Source organism: Numida meleagris, chromosome 2 (assembly GCF_002078875.1).
Source record: "Numida meleagris isolate 19003 breed g44 Domestic line chromosome 2, NumMel1.0, whole genome shotgun sequence".
NCBI lineage: Eukaryota > Metazoa > Chordata > Aves > Galliformes > Numididae > Numida > Numida meleagris.
The window spans coordinates 108,720,958-108,744,093 of record NC_034410.1 but is presented as its reverse complement, the minus strand read 5'-3'; the positions used below and the strand labels follow the sequence as shown (position 1 = coordinate 108,744,093).

The 23,136-nt window shown below is 39.9% G+C and overlaps 1 protein-coding gene across 1 annotated transcript in view; it reads left to right on the top strand.

The window, feature by feature from the left end:
* OPRK1 (opioid receptor kappa 1) overlaps positions 1 to 23,136 on the top strand; it is a 97,087-nt gene that overhangs the window by 14,865 nt on the left and 59,086 nt on the right. Inside the window, exons 2-3 of the mRNA XM_021387816.1 lie at positions 16,892 to 17,096; positions 17,488 to 17,569. The gene's annotated coding sequence lies outside the window, so the exon portion shown is untranslated. The remainder of the gene's footprint in view (positions 1 to 16,891; positions 17,097 to 17,487; positions 17,570 to 23,136) is intronic.

Here is a 23,136-nt window from a genome sequence, read left to right as displayed (position 1 = left end):
ATAACGCTCTTTCTGTATTGAGTAGCCTTCCCAGTGTAGTAGTAGGTTGCTGGAATAGCAACACAGGGAGATTGTCTGTGGCACCAGGAGAAGCTCTATACTTGCAGAGGCCAAAAGTTCATTTGGCACAGGCAGAGCAGGCAGCCCCAGAATAGCAGGCACACTGGGAGGGCAGTATAGTCTTGATAATTTCCTGAAGTGTGTTGATGGAATCCAGTAAAGTTCACGGACTTCTTGTACCTGAGAGTTTTTTTTTTGTTTGTTTACAACAAAATATTTCTCCGGTAATTTCTAAACTTGTTTTGCACAAATTTATTCAGTGCCCTTTTGAACCCAACTCTCCATGTTTATAGCATCCCATGACAGAGTACTGCAGTCTAACACTAACACCTTTAGCACTAAGAAATTGTAACTGCAGAGGGGTTTATTTTATCTCCAGAACTGTTAGTGCCATGTAAACACAGATGTTTTTCTCCCTTTAGGGAGTCATCTTTATATTAGTATTATTGTATCCAGGGCAGACATTGACATGGAGCCTCCACACAGCCCAAAAAGCACAGCATGGAGACAATATTATTTCACGGAGTGTGAAACAATATGGTCATTCCAACCAGCTTTCCAGAGAACAATTTTTGCTGTTTTATCTTTGATCTGTTAGCATTTAGTTGGAAAGAAATTACACATTTGCTGCCCTTTCGTGAGGATGAAAGCAGAGACTCGGAGGTATTTTCCTTTCTAGCTCAGAAATCTTCCTCCTGGATTGAGTAAAAACACAGCTGTGTTGGTCATTGAGTAAATCCTTGTGAAGAACCATGAACATCTTCAAAAACATAAGTTTATTGGTTTTTAGGTCTTGAGAGGTACTACTAGTTGAAATCTCTAACTAGAAAGGCAGTGTTTCATACAAAGAAGAAAAGGAGAGCTTCATTGGATCCTTCAGTGAAAACTGGTTTTAAGCTGTCTGTTGGCTCTCCTAGAGAGCAGGATAGAGGGGCATTTGTCCAAGCATGAATTGGATTCTGTCTCATTTTCCTTGCATTTTGTGTTGTTGCTTCTGAATTTTCCAAAATATATTTTCAAAGCATAATAGAACACTGAATAATTTGCACTATAATTGCCAATATTTCATTAGCATTATTTTCTTGAAGCTTGCTCTTAACTGCAAATGTCTGTGAGCATAAACAGAGTGTCAGTAGTGTTGGCAGCTATAAAAGTGAAATCCAGTACAGTCATGGTAAAACAATTCTACCCACTGCCAAGTCATATTTTGAAGGTCTTTTGTTTTATTGATTTTTAAAATATGAAGCCTGAGTGCCACTGTCTGTGACAGAACGTTTAAATAATGTAACAGCAGAAAAAGATAAACAACGGCCGTAAAAACAGCAGTTGCCCAGCTCGAGAAATAAAATCAGTGTTTTGCCACTATACCTAGGGAAAAAGATCAACTTTTCCTCTCAAAAGAAGAGGTAAACAGGAAGGATTTTGTGATTTCTTTTTTTTATAATGTGCATTATTCTAGGAAGAGGGAGAAACAAATCCCCAAATGGAGACGATTTAGTGTAGACCATTCTCTTCATACACTTCTAGCTTTGCTAGCCAATTGATGGAAGTGATTGTCTCGCTCTGCTCTGCACTGAGGAGAATTTAACTTGGGCGCTTTTTGCAGTTGTGGGCATTACAGTATAAGAAGGACATAAAACTATTAGAGAGTGTCCAAAGTAGGACTGAGAAGATGGTGAAGGGTCTGGAGGGTGAGTCGTATGAGGAGCGGCTGAGCTCTCTTGGTTTGCTCAGCCCAGAGCAGAGGCACTGAGGGGAGGCCTCATGGCGGCTGCAGCTCCTCGCAAGGAGCAGAGGGGCAGCGCTGAGCTCTGCTCTCTGGCGTCAGCGACAGAGCCCGAGGGAACGGCATGGAGCTGTGTCAGGGGAGGGGCACCTGGGGATTAGGGACACGTTCTACACCAGAGCATGGTTGGCATGGAACAGGCTGCCCAGAGCAGTGGGCACAAGCTGACAGAGTTCAAAGAGCGTTTGGACAATGCTCTCAGACATAGGGTTTTTGGGATTTGGGGTTGTTGTATGGAGCCAGGAGATGGGCTGATCTTTATGGGTCTGTCAACGGTTTACGGGCGTTTGGCCCGGTTCCATAACAAATGGGACGGGGGACCCACGGGCCCGCACCCCGGGAAAAGGGAAAAGGGGAAAAGGGTAAGGAGATGGCCCTGAGAGCAAAGAACAGCGGCAACAATCTGAGGAGAAACAAACTAATTTACTAAATAAGATATCGAAATGCAAAACAACACACTATAATAGAATATAATTACAATTTAAGCTGATAAATCCAATACAGAGAGAGAGAATGTCCCAAAATCAAGGTAGGCCTTACTCTACTACCGACGATAAGACAGCTGGAGAGCAAGGTGCTACCAAGACGAGAGACGGCAGAAAAAAGGACAAGGTCTCATGATCTGCAAGTTTTTATACTGCGAGCTTTTATCTTTTCCCTCTGTCTGGAAATGGTAACAGAGGAGAAAAGTACCTTGGGAAATGTAGTGAATGTACCTGGTTCTCAGAAGAGAAGGACTACTACATGATGTTATGATGTGGAATACCAATAACCGAAAATCACAAAACCATGACAGGGTCCCTTCCAACTTGGGATATTCTGTGATTCTGTGATTTGTTATTTTATTTTTTCTAAATGAAGGGTATTGGTTTGCATTCTGTGGGCTCCTGAAAGGAGTTCATCCCCTCTGGATCTGTCTGAGACCTGGAGCTTTCTGAACAGGTCCCATGGCTGGCAGCACCGAAGATGTGGGAGCAGCCATCTTACACTTGAGGCACAGACATGTCTCAGCATTGGCATGCTGCATGTGGCTCAGTGAGCAGCTCCCAGGCCATACCTGAGCTCAAATAGACTGGGAGATCATAGATGCTAAGGTGTTTGGACTGAGCATGCACAGGCTTGGCAGTGTCTAACATACAAACAAACCCATCAGAGTGTACATAAAGAAGAATTTGCATTCTATGAACATCTTGTAAGCACAGATTTTTTTTTTTATTTTCTAAAGACAAAGCTGATGGATTCATCTGGGAGCTTTGCCACGAGTACAGCTCCAGTGGATGTAAAGGGTTGCTTGTATCAGCATGAACCCCACAGACTGGTAAAGATGTTGGCTAAGGGAAGTGGAAATGAAATAGAAAAAAACAGTTTGTGCCAAGTGCATTTTTAAAGCAGTTTGTCTTAATAACAATGTATGCACTCTACAGAAAAATAATTGTGATCTAGGAATTGAAAAACAAAATAACAACAAAAAAGCAAATTCCCCTCCTCCACCCCCCCAAAAAACCTGAAAAAACTAGAACCCCACAGAGTTAAATATTTGGTGAATATGTATATGCCGGCTGGGTGTTATGGGCTTGAAAATACTGCTGCCTGCAAGGAAGAAAACATCCTCTGCCTAGCTCTGACTACAAAGAATATGTCGTTGTAAAGAAAATACTTGTGTAAATTCTGAGCCACCCATGGTTAAGGAGAAATGACTTGCTGGCACGCCAGCTTGTTTCCCTGTGTCCATGAACACTGAAGATCCATGAACGCTGAAAATAAGTCTAATATCTTGATATTCACTTGTGGATAGATAGGCCACCATACACCTTCTCTGTTAATCTAGTGCCATCTTCAGCTTGCATTTGGACAACTAGGATCAGTAAGGCAAACGTACTGCGGTCTGAGGACAGGAGCCAGGGATGGCGATGGTGTAATCTCTATTGTCTTCTGGTGTCTTCAAATACTTTCCTTGTGAGAGGTCTGTTCTTTCTGTAAAACCTCTGTTTCTGCTTTGTAACATGTTTGCAGAAAAATGTCTAACCCAAGTGGGAAAGATTTGATCCAGTTCCACTAAAGTTGTGGAAGTTTTCCTGGTTCTATCTATGAACTTTGAGCTGAACTGTTGATAAATGCTGGTCTGGAGCTGAGTGTTCAGATGTGTACAGTGTCACAGTATATGAGAAAACTTGCAAGCTTTAGGTTATTCTATACCTGGAAGGAGTCTACAGCTTTTTTTCTTTTACAGTTCTTTTAGCTGCTTCTTTCAGCTATGCAAACAGTTTTGTGAACTTTGATAACAGTCCTCAGTGCATTAAAATATATTTGCTGTTGAAATGTTAAATCAAGCACCAACCTGAATATTTTTAAAGGTCAGAGTCACTGAAGAAAAACACATACTGCATACAGCTTTTTGAACTGTATTTTTGTAATGTGGAATCCTGCAGTATATAGACAGTGCTGTGACTGAAACACATAGAGCAAAGTCTAATTGTGTATTACAGGAATTAAAAAGAATGGTAAAAATCTTGTTTTAGAAAAAGTTCAAGGCATTTAGTAATCTACCTTTGCACTGTTTTCTCCATCCCTGTGAGGTCCAGGAGCATTTCTGGGTAAGTGCCCCTGTGACTTAAATGAAAGCTAGGGTCCGGGAGCACTGTTGTGCAATCAGGGCTGAATGCTGCAGTGGTTTTGCCAGCTGAGGCGCTGCAGCTCTGCGAGGCTCTGAAGAAGTGCTCTGGCTGCTACAGCAATAAAGCACATCAAACATTACATCAGATATGCAGGCATGCTCTGCAAAAATAATTATGTCATATTGGGAAGATTCAGTTGCATCTGATTACTGTTAATGTGTTAAATCTCATCTTAATTTGTTTCTTCTAGCTGTCAGCAAGATGTAAATTAAATATTCATAATATTGACAGTAGTTCTAAGCACTCATCTATTTATAAAATTGTGAACCAATGGAACTGCATGGAGTTTAATGCTGACACTTCTGGATATACTGTATTCTTCTAGTATACATTCATGATCAAGAATTACACACCCATATGGAAAAACTGATTCAGCAATAACATCAGAGGGATAATTGTCCTAAGTTTTGCTGCTCCAAGCAATAGATACAAAGCCTGAGAGAGGATCAGAGGGTTATAAAGCTTGTACTGATGTCAGGTCTTAGAGGCATAGGCAGGCATTCAGGGCATCAGCCTGGGGCAGTGCCAAGCTCTTGCCCGTGCCTGTGGGAGTTCAAATGTCCATAGCGTTTTGGTACATGGATCCATCAACATCATATCAAAAATTCAGGAGGATTATTTGGTCTTGTATTTAATGATGGTTAGCTCCTAGCTCATTAATTTTAAGACCAATCTGTCCATTTATTCTCTGTGCCTTACATTAGATGATTTTTTTTTCTCCCTTTTCCTTTCCCTTATTTGCTAATATTAAACACAGATGATAGTGCAATTATTTCCTTCAAGATAATTAATTCAGAACTTTAATAAAAGTACTTATCAGCTACAGTGGAAAAATCTAATGAGATCAAAAATAAAATCTTTTCCCCGCTCATGTTGGAGAAGATTCATATTTTTATGTTTGCCATAAAAAAATGAAATAACTTCATGTAGGTTAGGATTTAAACTGCATTACTTTTATTTCCCACAAACAATGGTGGTATACAATTATTTACTGTCAGCAGAGATTATAGTGTTGAGTTTCCCCAAAGGAAGCTGAGATTGGATGTTAAGAAAAATTTCTTCACAGAAAGGCTGGTCAAGCACTGGAATGAGGTGCCCAGGAAAGTAGTGGCATCTCTGGAATTGTTTAAGGGACATGTGAACATGGCAGTAAATGATGTTGTTTAATGATGGGACTTGGTAGGTCACGGTGGTTAGATTTGATGATCTTGAAGGCCTTTTCCAACCTCAGTGATTCTATGATTCTACTCCAGTCGCTGCTTTGAGTGGAAACTGTCCAGCAGAGTTGAGTTCTGCGAAGTGCTGGATGTCTTCTAGCTATCCTTTGCTCCTGCTACAAGGAGCACTCAGCACCTTATGCGCCTTGATCAAAATGGTTGTAATTAATGACTTAGGTCTGTGTCCTCCAAGACATTTAGCCATTTGTCCCCTATTGTTTTGTTTTGTTTTTTTCTACTTGAAGCAGGCCAACATGGAAAGGAAAAATGCTTGAACTGTGCCTAAAAGAAGAACACTTTGTGTTAGCCTTTGAATGTGTTATAAATCTGTCTACATGTCCTTTTCTGACATAATATTACTTATTGTTTCTGTGAGGAAGTCATTAACTTCCTTCTGCTCTGAGTCAACATCATTTTAAAAAAAGCTTTGTGGTGCCAGCGATAACTGGGTTATAATAGTTATAATTTATTGATTTCACAGACTCATCATCATCTAGGCAGTATTCAATCTTGTAATGAGAATCTCCACAGTGTAAGCATCTGGTAGCAACAGAGCATCAATATACATATGGCTCTAGATGCAAAGTGTTTCAGTAATTCCAAAGAAAGGGTGCCTAAGTCCTCTGTGAGGATGCTAGCGGAGGCAGTCAGGGAGAAAAACACCGTGTATTCCTACAGCTGTGAGGCTGTTCATTCCTCAGCATGTTTTTGCATTCTGGAAATACAGAAATTACGCATTCAAGTCTGAGTACCTCCATGACTCTTAAAACCATGTTTTGCACAATCTGGAGGTATGGATGCTCTACAGATATGTAAAGAATGATGTCATTTTAGGTGATTTAGGCATGATTGTGAACAGCAGGACTGGTTAACAAAAATTAACTGTGTGTGCTTTTAAATAGATGAAAAATGGGAAAGTTCTCTCAAAGTACTCATTTGCTTCGAATGAAAAAAATACAACAAAACAACCAAAAAGCAATGAAACATTCAGAAATACTCTAAAATCATTCCAATGAAAAGTAGAACACTGTGTGGCCTAATTAAAAACAAAACCAATTTTTCACCATGCTAATATTCATTAACTTGTCAGAGTGCTACAATCTGGACAACATCGAATTATCATAATTAGCACTTCTATGATGTCACTACTGGCAACAACACAGCCTCTGTGTTCTGACTCTTTCTCTCTTTCTGCATTCTCATTTGTTTCTTCTGCTGGTGAAGCCTTCCAGGTCATATGAATGTCCATTGGAGCTCACAACCCCCTAAATGTGATTATGCAATAACTTAAAATGACAGAAAGTCAGCGTGAGTGTCTCAAATGGTGCTATACTACACCAAAGTGTTATGAGTAGAGACACAGAGCCTTTTGTTCCAAACCTCTCATGTTTGATGTGGCAGCAAGACAAACTGTGTGAATTGCCTTCCCTCTGCCCTAGTTCTGCCCAATTTGTGCTGTTGCTGTTCTTTGGGGAGGTCATTGGAGAACCAGACCCTGCAGTGCTTGGCTGTGAATTTGCAGCTCTCTTCCAGGTACTATAAAGGAATGGAAAATCTCAGTGCTGTGCAGCAGAGCCTTGAATCTTCATATGCCCAATAGTCACATATTGCAACCACAGACTAAATCAACTCTCTGTAAAAACATGCAGGATGAAGTTCAATTTGCAAGGCAAAATATTTCAATTCCAGTTATCACTGGCTTAAGAGTTGTATGCAGGTACTGGGAGTACATGACTTTTCTGCAAGACGGGGCAGCCAGCTCTCCCTTAAACATTTACTTCTGTCATGAGAAAGATATTTTATGTCATCTTCTTCGTTGTGTCTTTTGAGCCATCCTGAAAGGCTGAATAATGCGTACTGCAATTGTTGCAGAAACCAGAATATCTCATTTAGGCAGGAAGCACAAAATGCTTTAGGATATTAAGGGCTTCTTCTAATGTTTTATTCATGAAAAAGAGCTAGCTTGGAGAGGAGAAAGAGAATGGGGTGGTGCTGGTGGAGAAATAAGAAGTAATGGGACTGGAGAAACGTCAGCAGACAACACAGAGACCCTTACGAAGGCTGTGGTCCACCCTTCGTTCTTAAGAGATGTGTATTTATGTGCCACAATCTTGATTAGCCTTGCATTTTTTTTAATCCATTTTGCATCCTTGACATCACATCTTTAAGAAAACATCTTATCCTGATGGGCTGAGGCACTGTGGCTGAAGATGCACTGGAGACCTTTTTCCTTTAGAACCCATCCCTCTGGGTGAGATACACGCTGTTTTCTGTTGGCACTGCAGGATCTGGATGTGCTGTATCACATGTGAGTGCTGCTTCACGTGCTTCTGTGCTCCAGCAGGCTGTCAGAGTGTCATTGTGGGCTGGGGACCTCGATTTGGAAACTGCCTTGCTCCCAGAGACCCAGGTGAAGAGAAGCAGGCACTAGACTGCCTTGGTACATCTTGTTGGCCACCTGCAAAACAACCCATCCCCAAAGTGCCAAGAGGTGGCTCAACCCAAACCCACAGGTGCACAGAGCAGAGCTCTCCAACCTCCTCTCCAGGCAAAGGAGAAATAGATATATGTAAGAATAAGCAGAGGGAAAAGGGGTTTTGCTGAGCTTTAAGAACATCTCAGTTTTCTGGGAGCTGAGCATTTTGTCAGCTTACTGAGCTCTTCAGCAGATGAATGGGTAGACAGCAAGATTAGTGTATTCACAAATTTCCCATCAGCTTCTGTCAAAATAAACATTATTTTGTTACCAGAAGAAGAGGCAATGTCTATGTATTGTACAGAAACATGACTGTTTTCCCTTTGTATTGCAACAACTTTGGGACAAAAAACATCAAATAGCAGAATCCACCTAATCGCACTCACACTAGTAACAAAAAGCAGTCTGTATTTTCATAGAAGCTTAGATGGCTTATGGATCTCAATGGCATACTTCTGTAACAGCGTAGCTATTATAAATGTTTCTTTGGAAAACAGGGGCACTTAGACTCCAAAACTACTTAAATGCTTTTAAAATTGTATTCAGTGATTTAAAGGTAGGTGATTTATGTGCAAACAATTCTGCAGTAAGTAGGGTTTCAGGGTAACTTTAAGATTATTCTGAGGTGTTTCTGAATCTTATAAGTTAGGTATCTAAGTTCATAATTGCACCCATGATTATCTTAATATGCTTACATACATACTCATTTTTAATTCACATCAGAGGCTGTTTTCAGTGTCCTTAATTAAAAATACTAGCTATGCTCTAGAAGTTTACTGTCACAGCTACTCTCTCCTACCACCACACACACCAGCACACATCATTCCACTCCATAAACTGCTTGGATTGCCACATAAAAACTTTCTTTACCTTTTAAAGATGAAGTGTGTTCTTATTCTTCACAGGAATGAACTCTTTCCTCTTCTTAGGAAGAAGCTGAAACCAGCCACTTCTAGCCTGTCCCAACGTGGTGCTCCTTTCAGCAGGGAAACTTTAGTGGGAATGGAGGAGCAGTCAAAAGATGTAAGGAGCGCAGTTTATATGGCAGCTCTGGATCAATCAGCTCAGAACGCTGGTTTGCCAGGACTAGACTCTACTTGCTATATTATTTTGAGAGCCTTTTAGATGTACCTACAAGAGCTGGAGCCAACGGCCAGTGTATAGATGCTGCTATTGCATTTGTGCTATAACTGCTGGGCAGACCTCAGCTGAGTGAAAGCTATCATGATGTCTTTTTCGGGGCTCTCTTGCTTGTGGAGACGTATCCTGTGTAAGAGCATATATTCTTTTACCTTTATAAAAAGTGATCCTAGCACATAATTTCTGGGATTATAAACCTGTATGTGTGTGTCCATTAGATCCTGGAAAACTGTGGATAAGATGCTTCTTAGGCTGGAGGGAAATCTTCCTCCACTCTGGTTGATTTTGAAGGAACTAAGGTCAGATTTGCATCCTAGGGAAGTAAAAAACTCCTGCACACTCCATAATCAGCCTTCTGTCTTTTCTTCTGGAACCGTCCCACCCACTGCAATGAGGAGGTGAACATAGATCTAGCACTTTCAAGGTGAGCACTTCAGCAAAAAGGCTTTTGAGAGAGGATCGTTTTCATCCTGGAAATGTTACACAACAATGCAGAGAGAGATGCAGTAATTCAGAAAAGACAAGGTGCTATTTTATATGAAATATGTCTGCCTGCAATCACTTTAACATTGAAATGAGGATAATGAATACTGCAAGAATATCTTACCTGAATACTCCAAAAATCCCTTTGCATATTCTGGATTATTATTAACTTTTGTCAAATATTACAAAGATAATATTTTTATAGACAAATATGATTTAAAAGGCAATTCTAAAAAAATGTTCTGGGTTAAAGGAAGCCCAGCTCAATGGCTTTCTCAGTCTTTACTCTGATATTCAACAGGAGAAATTTCTACACGTTTTTTCATACTCACTAATTGAAATGTCCATGATTCAGCAGTCCAGTAACCACAGGGAATTACACTTGTGACCATCTCTTACATATGCACAAATATCTTGTGATGAAATTTGTCTAATATTTCAGCAAGCTTTTATAGTGATTTTTTTTTTTTTGTTAGCATTCTGAGAGGAGTTAGAAGTACAAAGTAATTTTGTTCTTCTGATGGCTAGTTAATGAGAATTAAATGACTGAAGAGCTCTGCAGCCAGCGGCTCTCGCTGTGCTTTGTTTCTTCCCGTTCTAACAGACAATTCTGCTTGATGGCTGGCTGTTATTTTGGCTGCTTGTCTAGAAAGCTCACCTATAAATGTTTTTCTTTTGACAGTGTGTAAGTCAGTCTTAGATTTCTCAAAAATCTGCTAGTAGAGTGTAAAATTGACTTAAACTGCTCCATAGACATTCCAGTGTGTGGATGAGCGAGTGAGGGATGGCTTCAAAGCAAATAGCAATTGGGAACATCAGAGTTGCTGTATCCTGCTTTACTGTACAACAGCAGTTTTACATTAGTTATTACAGAGTAATTCTTATGTTAGTTATTACAGAGTAATTTTATGTTACTGATGATATAGAAGATGTTGCCACAAGATCTCATCATAAACAATGTGCATGTGCTTTTATTGAAGTAGAAGTCTGGAACTAGAAAGAAACTCTGCTGATTACAAATACTGAGGCTTCTGAAATGCTTACTGTAGCTCGTAAACTCCAGTATAACTATCAGTTGATAATTTTCAAAATGCAGTTAAACTTAACTTTATGGGAGGGGACATAGTAACGCCAACATATGGCTTCTTGGCTGTGTTGTTAGAGAAGAGTCCCGAGGGAGATGTAAGCCTGAGTTTGAGATTACAGCACTTTAGTTTCTGAACAACATAAGGAAAAAAGAAGGGGAAATAAACATGCTTAGGACTATGATTACATAGCCTGCTCAAGTGGGAACAAATTATCTAATCTCAGCAAGTATCTTGCCAAAAATAATGAGGCCAACCCACTGAAATCAAGGAGTGTTAATAGTGTTTTGTTGGAATTCAAAAATGGGGCAAAGAGAAAAACTGAAGAGCACGAAGCTGGAGTTAATGACTCTAAGTGTGGTTATTATGTACAGAACAGCAGCTCTGTAGGGTTTGGCCTGCAGTCAGCCTGCTGGAAAATGGTGTTGCCACTGAATAAGTGCGTTGCATCATGGGACATCATTTCTTCGCATCAGTTTTTGTTACCAAAGGCATTGATAACACATATTTGGGACTGCTTTTCAGTAAAGTTCAACTATGGATCAAGCCTTGACATGACAAGATTAAGCCAAATACCTTTTAAAAGGAGAAAGATGCAACTGTGTTTCTTTTTAATGGCAATGCAGCAGGATCCATTTCAAGCTTGGAAAGCCAAGAGGCACGGACAGTTTATACATGCAGAAGAAGTTGCTGTGAGCATTTGCAAGTGCTGAAGGAGGAAAAAAGCATCACTTACGCATTGATGAACAAGGCAAATATATATTGAATGTCTGTGATAGTTTATAACTCTTGCATTTTCCATGGGATAAATATCTCAAGAGTTTTTTTTGTTTGTTTGTTTGTTTTCCCTTCTCCTCCCAGAACTCTGTTATTTTTACTGTGGACTCAAAAAAAAGAAAAAAAAAAAAAGAGGGGGAGATCACTGTGAGTTTATAGATGGATACTTCTGCTGTGTATATGCTGAACCAGCTGGAGAGGCACAAAAGTAGCCAGATACAGGGTGTCTTCCACAAATCACTGTTTCCCACTCACATACCTAATAGCAGTAGCAGTGGTAAATCTATTCAAGCCTTTCCTCCCCCCCCGGTATGTCCAGTTTTCTTCTGAGGACATTTTTGAGTTCTAAAATGTCATTCTAAATGTTACCATCAGTCCTGGACTTACATCCTATTGAATTTTTGAAAACTGACTCACATAGATGACATTCATAGAAACTTCATATGAGTTGTCCAGTTCTGGTCTCACCTCATGTCACCCTTAAAAATATGTCACCTTAAAAATACAAACGTTCATCCTAAAGCTATCATCATTTGCCCACAGATGCTTTGGAGCAATTATCAGAGGTCACAGCATAGACAGCTAAGCCCTATTTTGCTGAATGCATCTATGTTCCAACTGTTATCAACAGGATGATTTTTGGCATGAGTTCTAGTAATGTTTATTCTGAGGTGAATGAACAATAATGGTGGCTCCTTAAAATACATGAGGCTCAGTCATATACACATCTCTACCACATTAAATCAAGTGGTTCCTACTGTACCTTTGAGTTTCTTCAGTCAAAAAGATTTCTGGTGGAAAACCTTCAGCTGTGCTCTGGGACATGAATAGATGGTAACAACGTGCCTTGTTAAGTAGCTGTGTTATAATTATTATAATAGTCTTTATGATGATTGAGCACAAAATAAATTCCTTCCCTTCTTGATCTCTGCTCATTCTATTCCAGGCTGTTAGACAAACAGCCTGACGTATTTCTCAGAAGATGTTTTTATCATCACCTATAGCCTCCATAACATAAATTACATGACGTTTCCTAAAAGCGGAGAAAAAAATTGAAGGCCATTTCCAAAATGTATTTTGAAAATGTAATATTTCCAAAGGGAAAGCTGTAATTTCCAGATCTTCTCCTCTGCAGTACACCAAGAGGCTTTGACACATGCTTGCGTGAGTTCCTTCTGCGGTGGGTACACAGGTATAACACAGTGAAAAGCACTGCACAATGCCTTGGCAACTTGTGACCTTCATTTAGCACCATGGGGGCTTGACCAAGGGTGGGATATCTGATAGTTACTAGCTAACCCTGAGCTGGTCTCAGCTCCAGACAAACTTCAATGAGAAAATAGGAGTGGGAAGCATGAGACATCTTTTTATTCAAAGACAGATGCTGAGCAATGAAATGATAGAAGACACCACCTGTAATTCTTATTGTGGTTTGATTTGAAGATTTCTGTAACAACCATCCAAGCAGGCTATCAAGTCAAACTGCTGGTTTTGATTCCCCTGGACAAGCTGTCCAAGATTTTTTCTGTACATTGCCCTTTCTTGACTGGACTTCTGCAGAATGAAACTCCATGTGCTGTTGAAATGTTTTGCCACTCTTTATCAAAAAATGAAGAAAAAATATGCACAGGCTAGAATGCTCTCTGCTCTAACGTCACACTTAAAACTAAGGGTTTTTTTTTTTTCTTTTTTCTTTTTTTTTTTTACAGCTTCTTCACTAGGAACATGGAAATAGCATGAAGTCCTGGCTGTGCAAATGACAAGTGTTTGCCTTTCTCACACTTCCAAGCTTGTTTAAAGCCAGCTCGCTGCCTTAAAGCAACTCCGTTTTAGTTTCCCCTCTATACCACGTGACCATTAAGATTGTTTTATGCTTTCTCTAGGTTTTCCTGCCTGAGATGTAGTCAGCCTGACAATCAGACTTCAGTGGCGTTAAAGAAAGCAATGTGGTAAAGCTGATTGCTCCTTTCCTGCCTTCCTCCCCCACACTTCTCCCCAGGTGGAATAACACATTTTATCTGGCTTTATATGAAGTGCTTCATTTTACACCCTGCAATACAACACTGTGCTTGCACTTTTTTTTTGGTCAGTACTGACAACCCCTCCCCTCAAGAGATTGTGCATAGCAAGCATGTCACAACCAAAGAAAGCTCAGGAGTGTGCAGAGTTCACGTGGTCCAAGATAGGCACCAGAGGATGCATATTTAATTGGGAAGCTCTCAGAGCAGCTGTTCTGCTTACAACGAGGCAGAATTGCTTCTGACAGGTTCTTGGTGGTACCAAGTAAAGTATTCACAGACAGACAAATAGTCACATACAGAAAGAAGGTTCAGACTCACCCAGTCAGTGAAGGGGCTCTCTAACTACACTACACTCCTTAAGAAGCAACCTAGGTCTAAAAGGGGTCCTCCTTTCTGTGGCTGGCCCTCATATGAGCCCAGGTTGACTCCACCCTGGGCCCACCCCTTCTGGTCACCTGGGGAGCACAGGTGCAAACAATTTGCCTGTGCTCCCTGGGCCAGCCCCAGCCCTTCACCAGGTGCTGAATCACCAGTTCAAGCCCTGACCTAACAGTTCCCCTACAGTAGCCTTGCTTCTGAGATAGGACCATATTACTGGTGCTAAAATGGCTGCAGCAATAGTTTTGTTGCCTGAGACTTGTAAATTTTCACTGCTATGAAAACAATTTTTTTTTTCTGAGCTGAATGAATTTCCAATCTCTTGTGCTTTTCAGTTGATTCTTTCTTCAGAAAGTTGTTCAAACATTAATTTGGCTACAGAATTAAAGCAAGCCCTATAGTATTTAGAAGAAACATTTCAATTGCCTTTAAATGTGAAATTGGAAAAGAAATGAGCATGGAGATAGAAACGAGTGGCTGGAGAACAGCCCTGCAGAAACGGACCTGGGGGTCCTAGTGGCAACAGCTCAGCACGACACACTGTGTAGCCCTGGCAGCCAAGGGAGCAAACTGCACTTGGGGTGCATTAAACACAGTGCAGCCATCTGGTCAAAAGAGGTGATTTTCTCCCCACATTTAGTATTGATGTGGCCTCACCTTGATTCCACAGTATAATAAGGATGTTAAGGTCCTTGAAAATATCCGGAGGAAGGCACCAAAGCTGGTAACGGGACTGAAGGCATATCCTGTGAGAAGAACATGAGGACATTGTGCTGTCTAGGCTGTAGAGAAGGAGGCCAAGAGGTGACCTCACTGCTCTCTGCAGTTCCCTGAGGAGGGGAAGCAGAGGGAGGCACCGGGCTCTGCTCCTGGAAACTGATAGCAGCATGGGAATGGCACAGTGCTGTGCCAGGGGAGGGTCAGACTGGGCATTAGGAAATATTTCTGTGCCATGAGGGTGGTAAAACGTGGGAACAGTCTTCCTAGAGGAGTGGCTGGTGCCCTGTGCCTGTTAGTGTTCCAGAGGCATTTGGACAATGCCCTTAATAATGTGCTTTAACTTTTGACTAACCTTCAAGGTCAGACAGCTGAACTAGATGGTTTTGTAGCTAATCTAAATCTATATATATTTTTTTAATTTTCATTTCAGGGGAAAACTCTTTCCTGAATCCTTGGTTTGTTCAGTTCTATTTTTTCATATACTTCTCTCATGCTGTTTGATGCTAAAAGCTTAATTTCATTGAAGAATTGTCCTGAAACTGCTCTGTGGACCAACCAGGGAGCATTAAAAGCTTGCTGGAAGAATCCTTCTTTTTGTAGATGCTCAGGGTATTTTTCTGTGGCATGTATTTTGCTAAACTTTGCATAGCCTTAGGATCAAAGGTCTGCAACCTTCTCCAACAGTACTTGTAACCTATTTCAGTCTGCATTGCATCATGTGTTTGTAGCCTAAGAATGGTCTTCTGCTCAGAATCTTTTATCTTGAGTGAATTTTAGAGCAGTGATATTCCTCTATCATGAGGGTCATTTCTGGTCTGAAAGACTTCAAGAAACTGTTCTCTGAAAAGAGTGCTGAACTACTTACAAAGAAAGCCAAAGTATCCTGATTTTCTTACGTAGGTATACGTGAGTGGGGTAGGTGGAAGGAAAGTAACAACATAAGCTTCAGTTAAATAAATGTTCAGAGTTCTTCCAAGTTTTCGCTCGTTGAAAGTCACTATGATATTGGAGCACTGGATGACACTTGGAACAGTTTAGCAATTCTCCCATTTGAAGAAAACTGAGAAATACATTTGTTGGGCACTCTTTTTACATATCTTTCTTGATGAGGGTTGGAAGGCAGAAACTTTGCCATCTGTGCTAGCCTATGCTTTATTGCAGGATTTCCTCCTGTAAGATGTCAGCATGCTTTGAAAGGACATGGCTGCACGACAACGGTCTGCAATAGCTATTCCTCAGTAGCCTTTTGAAAAGTTGACTTTTTTCAATGAAATTGAACAAAGGAGCCATTAGTGTGTCAAACCAGAATGGCAGCATTGGCAGGGAAGCTAGGTACTGATTGCTTAATGCACTTTCACACCTGAGTTGTTCTCTTTTTTTTTCCCCTCTTTTTTCTCTCTTTTTTTTTTCTTTCTTTTTCTTTCTCTCTCTTTTATTTTATTTTATTTTATTTTTTTCCTTCCCCTTAACAATAGCTTTCCTGGGTAGGCAGGGCTCCCTTTACTACCCCAGAGATGGCTGGTCTGAAAATCTTTAGGAAGTCACTGATGAGGATTGGGAATGGAAATAGGGCATTAAATAGCTGTCTCTGGAAAGCCTTTTCTATACCGTATGCTTCAGTCTGTGCCTGGAAACTTTACTCCTTTCCAACCTCTCCACCTCCTCATGACTGAAATAATATCAGAAACTGCCAACAAACCCTCTGTCCTTAGCATGCTATGGGAGCTCTCCCATCTTCTTACCTTAATGGATTTTATGTATGATAAATGCTTATGTTTATCTTCAAGTAGTTGAGACTTTATACACTCGTCTACTCATTGTCATCTGGCTTACCTTCTGTATTCCTTCAATTTTATGACTTAAAGAAAAAGTCCTCAGTATCTTGTAGCCAATAGAGCTTCCACGAATTCTGATCGTCCTAACCAAGTAGCACAGTCCATATTCTCTACACAGTCAGAGACTCCTCTTACAAGAACCAGAAAGCAGAAGAAAAGGAGGTATGCATGCATTTTAATTCTTCAAGTCATTCTTGGAAAATTAGCAGTGTGAATATTTGTTTTCAACTTTCTGTAGTGATGGAGACAACGTTGTTTAAATCCTCTCAGCACAATTTTGAGCATCCTCAAACCAGAGGAAGATAAACAAGACCAAGACAGAATCATATCCATTCTTGGGTTGATGCTGGTGACTGTCTGATTGGCCTGGAAGGAAGTACATAGGAACACACGGAACACTCCTGCATTGCTTACAGTCATGTCTTCAGCACTGCATAATACAGGTAAGTGACTCCTGGTAGCTTTTGTTTTCTTACCTGAATGTCTTCTCTGAGCCTCCTCTCGCATAGCAAAGTGGTTTTACTACTCATTTATTCCTTTAGTTATGATCTAAATAAAATCTCCTTTTGACAATATTTTCCTAAACCAAACCTAAACCAAGCATTCATTGCTACCTGCAGTGTAGAATCAAGTGTTTCTCCAGGCTTTAGAGACATCACATTTAGAGAGATAATGCCGGCTCCATGACAACACTGAACACTCACAGTCTCAGAGAGACTGACCTTGGTAATGCATCAGGCTCAGAAGGCAGCTGTGGCACAGCAGCAGAGAGCACTGTACACACCATATCTTCCTAGGTGTTTCACTGCCTAATACATTTTCTTTTCTCCCCAGTGGTGGGAAATTAATGCTGAGACAGTGTTGGGTACCATTCCCTGTTGCTGGCTATTGCAGGGGAGAAGCTCAACAGACCAAGGTGGGCGCTGCCTATGGGCATGTTCCTGTAGGGTCTGAGGGGAGTGGGGCAGGAGTGGTGACCCCACTTCTGCATGTTTGGAAAAGAAGCACCAAATCCCTCTGGTGCTGAGCAAGCGCTCTCTGTGCTGTCGTGTTGCTTTTTATGCTGAACAAGAGCAGCAATGCACATTCATGTATACACCAAAGTGCTGATGCATATTTCTGGATGACAGTGAAAGTTCTCTCTTGTTTTTTTTTTTTTTCTTTTTCGTTTGTCTTGAATGCCATGACTGTAAAGGCCTATTGGTTAAGATTTCCTTATGCACATTTTTATATTTATTTATTGTCTTTCCTTCTTTGAAAAAAAAGATGACAAAACCATCTAAAGAATGAGATTTTTTTATAAAGCTAATACTGAATGATGTTAGAATTTTGGAAGCATTGAATGCACAGAATCACAATACTGAAATGCTGCAAGCCCATGCAAAATTTATTGTTGCCTCACTCCTCTCTTACGGCACACAGGCAAAACCTCATAGCCCAAATATGGCTGAAACTGTATCCTTGGGTAACTTGGCTGTTTAGATAACCATGCTTTAAAAGACACGCTCGAAATAGTAACAGGAATTTATAATGCACCTCAAAGCACAGCATAATTCTATTTTAATTATAGAGGGTATTTCTTCAGAATGCTCAGAGAAAATTGTAAAACAAACCTGTAATTAAAGGGAATGCATATTAAATAAATAAATAAAGCCACACAACAAAACAGCACATAATCGTAACCTTGAATGAATGGCTGGGGAAATACTTTGTTTATTAAAAAATAGAAACAATTGAAACGCAAGGAATGAAGAAATGAAGAAATTACTTCTTGCATGAAATTAATTTATAAGATGACAATGTGATTGGATGTTGCCACATTTTTTTTAAGTGTCTGTTTTTCCCGTGTATCCTGCTTTTCCTTTTCCCTTTTTCTTTTTTTATATATTACCACTCTCCTATTCAGAAGGAACTGGAGTTAAACTGCTTCAATAACAGAGCCTTAAATTCATGAATTCCACATCAGTTCCCATGCAGTAGGAGGGTATCTTGCAGAAATGATATCTAACAGCTGTTTGTTGCCTTTAGAATGTAGAAGGAATGGTTAAGCAAACAGTGCTTTTAGCTAGTTTAGAGATTGGTTTTATTAATGTCCTTTCCTGTTTTCTGCAGATAAAGCATTGGCAGTTCACTATGGAATACCACTAAGTCTGAGTTTCTTACTTTCAAAAACAAAAAATGTTAGTGCTACGAACTGTAAAATACAATTTTCTTTTGGAGTATTTCTTAAACTTTTGATCAGCTCTTATACTCCTTCAGATTGTAGTGACTGTTTTTTTAATCACTTGTGAGCAGTACTGAGCAAGATACGATTGTGATCTTTCGTTAGTATCATTGTATGTAGGTTCACAGGGATACTGGCAAAACCAAATACTTTATTTTTAACTTCAGTGAACTGAAACTGTGGTAAGAAAAAAAAAGCCATTGCTCTGTCTTCCAGATTCGTTTATTATTATTTATTTATTAATTATTTATTATTCCTCTTTGTAGAAACTTTTCTAGGAACTTACAACCAATTGTGCAGTTGAGTATTTATTTTGTCTGATCTTAAATATGTTGTTTCAGAAGAATTTAGCTCTGTCTGGAAGGTAAATTAGACCGTCTGTAGAGCTCTTGTGTCTTTCTTTCCTTATTATATATATAGATAAAACCTTTCCCACAGAGACCTTGCACAGCAGACCTTGTAGAAATACTATGGATCAAGAATGTATCATCATTATAGTTCCAGCCAGTCAGATTGTAGCACAGACGCTGTAGTTAGCCTCAAAACAATTTCTTCATCTTGTTCACCAAATAAAGCAGACATCCCAAGGGGAATTCAGTTAAGTTACTTGAATACGTGCATGTGGTGACCAGGAGACCCACCTGGAGATGATGTAGATCATCTCATAGTTTTGGCATTTTTGATGTTAAATGTTTGGATTTGTATTTCCTAGTTATTCTATTATTGTGTTTATTATCATCAGTTGTCACTGAAGAAAAAAAACTCCCCGGGGTTAGTTTCTTTTTCTGTTGCCTTGAATAACTCTGACATGCAGGTAAGTACCAATATGTGGTGAGAATAACAAATGGACTGCTTGTACTTTGCATTTTTTTTAAGGGTTTTATAGGAAGAGTGAGCTGACAAAGTTTTCTCCCCATGTGATATCCCAGGTGAAGGCACTGGTTACAGTTGCAGGACTTGGTTTCCATCTCTTATCCATCACACTGAGCATTGTAGATATAGAAAATCACTATTGTTTCAGGTCTGTCATAGCTATAGTTGTGCTGGTACTTGCAGTACTTGAAGATCTTCCTCATGATTTAAGTTGCCTGAAATCAGTGACTTTTACGTTCCCCATGACAGCTGTGCATTTGCTTCTGTTTTTCCTGTGATGGTAATACAGAAAAATACAGAAAAATCCAATCTTTTCCCAGCACTCGTTTCATGGGGAAAATCTTTCGAAATTCTTGGGAAACTGTGGGCAGTTTTAATTAAAAACAAAAACAAAACAAGCCTAAATGGCACCAAATGTTAATTTGCTTTTAAAATATGTTCTATCTGTTGCTGATGGTGAACAGACTTCCCTAGTGAGGAATTCAGAGTTGCTAAGTTTTGCTTTTACAGCAAATTGGCCCTTTTCTCCTGAGAAGACAAAGCCAAGGAAGGTGAATTAATCTAGATTAAAATCGATATTTCTGGCTCTTCTGGATTAAGTGCTCTTATTCAAAATATTGAAAAATAAAAGTCATCAGCTGATATTTAGCCTAATGAATGTACTTAATAAAAATCCTTTATTTTGGGAGGCAGTATAAACTTTCATCTTCTTCCAGGAACATATTGAAAGTAAGGAGGAAAGGAATGCTTTTACCTTCCTTTAAATAATAACATAATAAAAATTATAAAAATAAAAAATAAAAAGATAGTAGTGCATATCCAGTACTCTTATTGTTTCTAAGCATTCCTGTGTGGGGATACAAGAAAGACTATTCAGAGTAGAGGCTGCAAGATAAACAGCGCAAGAAAGCAAGGCTGAGAACCAAGGAATATCTCCAGAAGAAGAGAAAAGCAAAAGGAACATCTCATGGCTCTGACTGGATAAGCACCTGCGTGCACGGTTAAGGAGTGTTTGTGGAATATTTTGTTGACATGTAGAAGTGGGTGGGAAAGATAGAAGAGAAAACTTGTGAATGTATATAAGGGATGTTAGAACCTGTAATAAATGATTTGGATCGTTCACGTCTGAGTCCGTGCCTCAGGCGCTGCATTCCTGTATGGCAATTAATTAATTAATCAATTTACTGATGCTTTGTGGGTCCTTGTTTCGTGTAGTAAATCTGTTGGTAGCATGCTGCTGGGCTAATCTATGTTATTGCCTTAAAGTTGCTTGCACTGGGGAAGACCTGTCTGCCACTGAGCAGAGGAACCATCAGATCAGTATGGCACCAGGGTGAGATCATAGAGTCATAGAATAATTAAGGTTGGAAAAGACCTCCTAAATCATCTAGTCCAACCGAAGCTGAGCACAGTACTCAAGGTGTGGCTACACCAGAGCTGAGTACAGGGGGACGATCGCTTCCCCAGTCAGAATAGCAGAATATAAAACAACCATTCCTCACAGGTACTTATCTGACAGAATCATAGAATTACCAAGGTTGGAAACGACCTCTAAGATCATCCAGTCCAACCATGCACCTATCACCAATAGTTCTCACTAAACCATGTCCCTCATTATGACATCTAAACATTCCTTGAACACCTCCAGGGCCAGTGACTCCACCACCTCCCTGGGCCGCCCATTCCAGCATCTGACCACTCTTTCAGAAAAGTAGTATTTCCTAACATCCAACCTGAATCTCCCCTGGTGCAACTTGAGGCCATTCCCTCTCGTCCTATTGCTAGTTACACAAGAGAAGAGGCCGATCCCCAGCTCACTACAGCCTCCCTTCAGGTAGTTATAGAGATCTTACAAGAAGAGCTTCATCTAGTCCTGCTTCAACAGTTTCACAAAAGTACGCTCCTGGTCACATATTTCATCAGCTAAACTTGACTCTCATTTAAACGACTTTGATCTAAGAGAGAGTTGAAAGGAGATTGTCCCTGGCAATTCCCATCAGCTGGTGTATACCATAAGGTGTCCAGGTACTCGCTTCAACACAAAGGCCTATATCCTTCAACTGTAACAATCATCTGCCTGCTTGTTCTAAGAGAACTTATAAGATGTGCTTCTTCTTTGCTCATGGTGAGGATTTTGAGTGTGGCAGGACCAAAATCTAAAGCATGCCACTCCCATACAACCTTCACAGCCCTGTGCCACAGAACCAGGTTCCTGGCAGTGAGCTGTTGGGGTCAGGCTATTGGTGGTGACCTTTTTGAGTTGGAAATGTAAGGAGTGATCACTACCAGATTTAGGCGATAGGCAGAAGCACCATTTGAAATACCCAGCTCTTTTTTTTACTTCTGGTGGGTATAACTGACCCTTGTTTCTGGACAGAAAATCTTATTTCCAATTTATAAGTCCCTAAAAATCACCTCAAAAATTTCCACTGTCTCTGCCTGGAGTCAGTGTTGTCAGAAGTTGATATTCAGATCTCAGTTTAAAACTTCCTCTCGATCCCAAAGCATCCTGCATAGAAAGATATTCTATTATTGATTCCTACAGCTTTGCAGTTCCTGTCCAGGTAAACCACCTTCTCATGACTGCCCTTCTGTTCAGCAAAGCACAGGTCCTGGGATGTAATGACTTCCTTCATTATGCTCTACTTTGTCATTTTCCTTCATCCGCATAACTCTCATGTAATCTTAACATTAAGGTTAGGTTCTTTTTTCACCAAGCTAATGGTAAAGTAGCTCCTTTATTCACATCATGACCATTACTAAAATTTAAAAGGACATAATTTGTGCAGAAAAACTTTCCAGTACAAAGACAAACTGTTCGTACGTTGAGAACCCAAAGACTTTGTTGAAGATAAGAGAAACCTTGAACTAGTCTAACTCCACATCAAGATGCAATATTCTTACATGAAATTATCTCTACATCTTTCAAATAAAAAGCACTTTTTTTTTTTTAATAACATCATATTTAGAATAGGACACTAAATTCTTGGTAAATCACATCCCTCTATCCTGAGTCTTTAATCAGAGTCCTATCATGCTTACCAGGCAAAATTATTGCATTTGTCATATCCATCTTCCAACCGCTGTCAGTAGCATTAATGCAAATCATTCAGAATCCCAGTATCTGATAAGCTGGTAAACGTTGCAAGACATAAATGAAAACTGATGCAGTGCATGAAATCTCTTGCTCTATGATTAAGTATAGCACACAGAACAGATCTTAACATCCTAAGTCATGCCTATTTTTAGTATCCAAAAAACAAGCCCCGATAAAAATTCTATCAGATAACTTCTGGATTTTCAAAGGGAGTCTCAGTAATTAAATTCTTTTGAAACTCAGATGCTTTAAGCACATGGAAAAAACTGTTTAAACATTTAGAATTAAT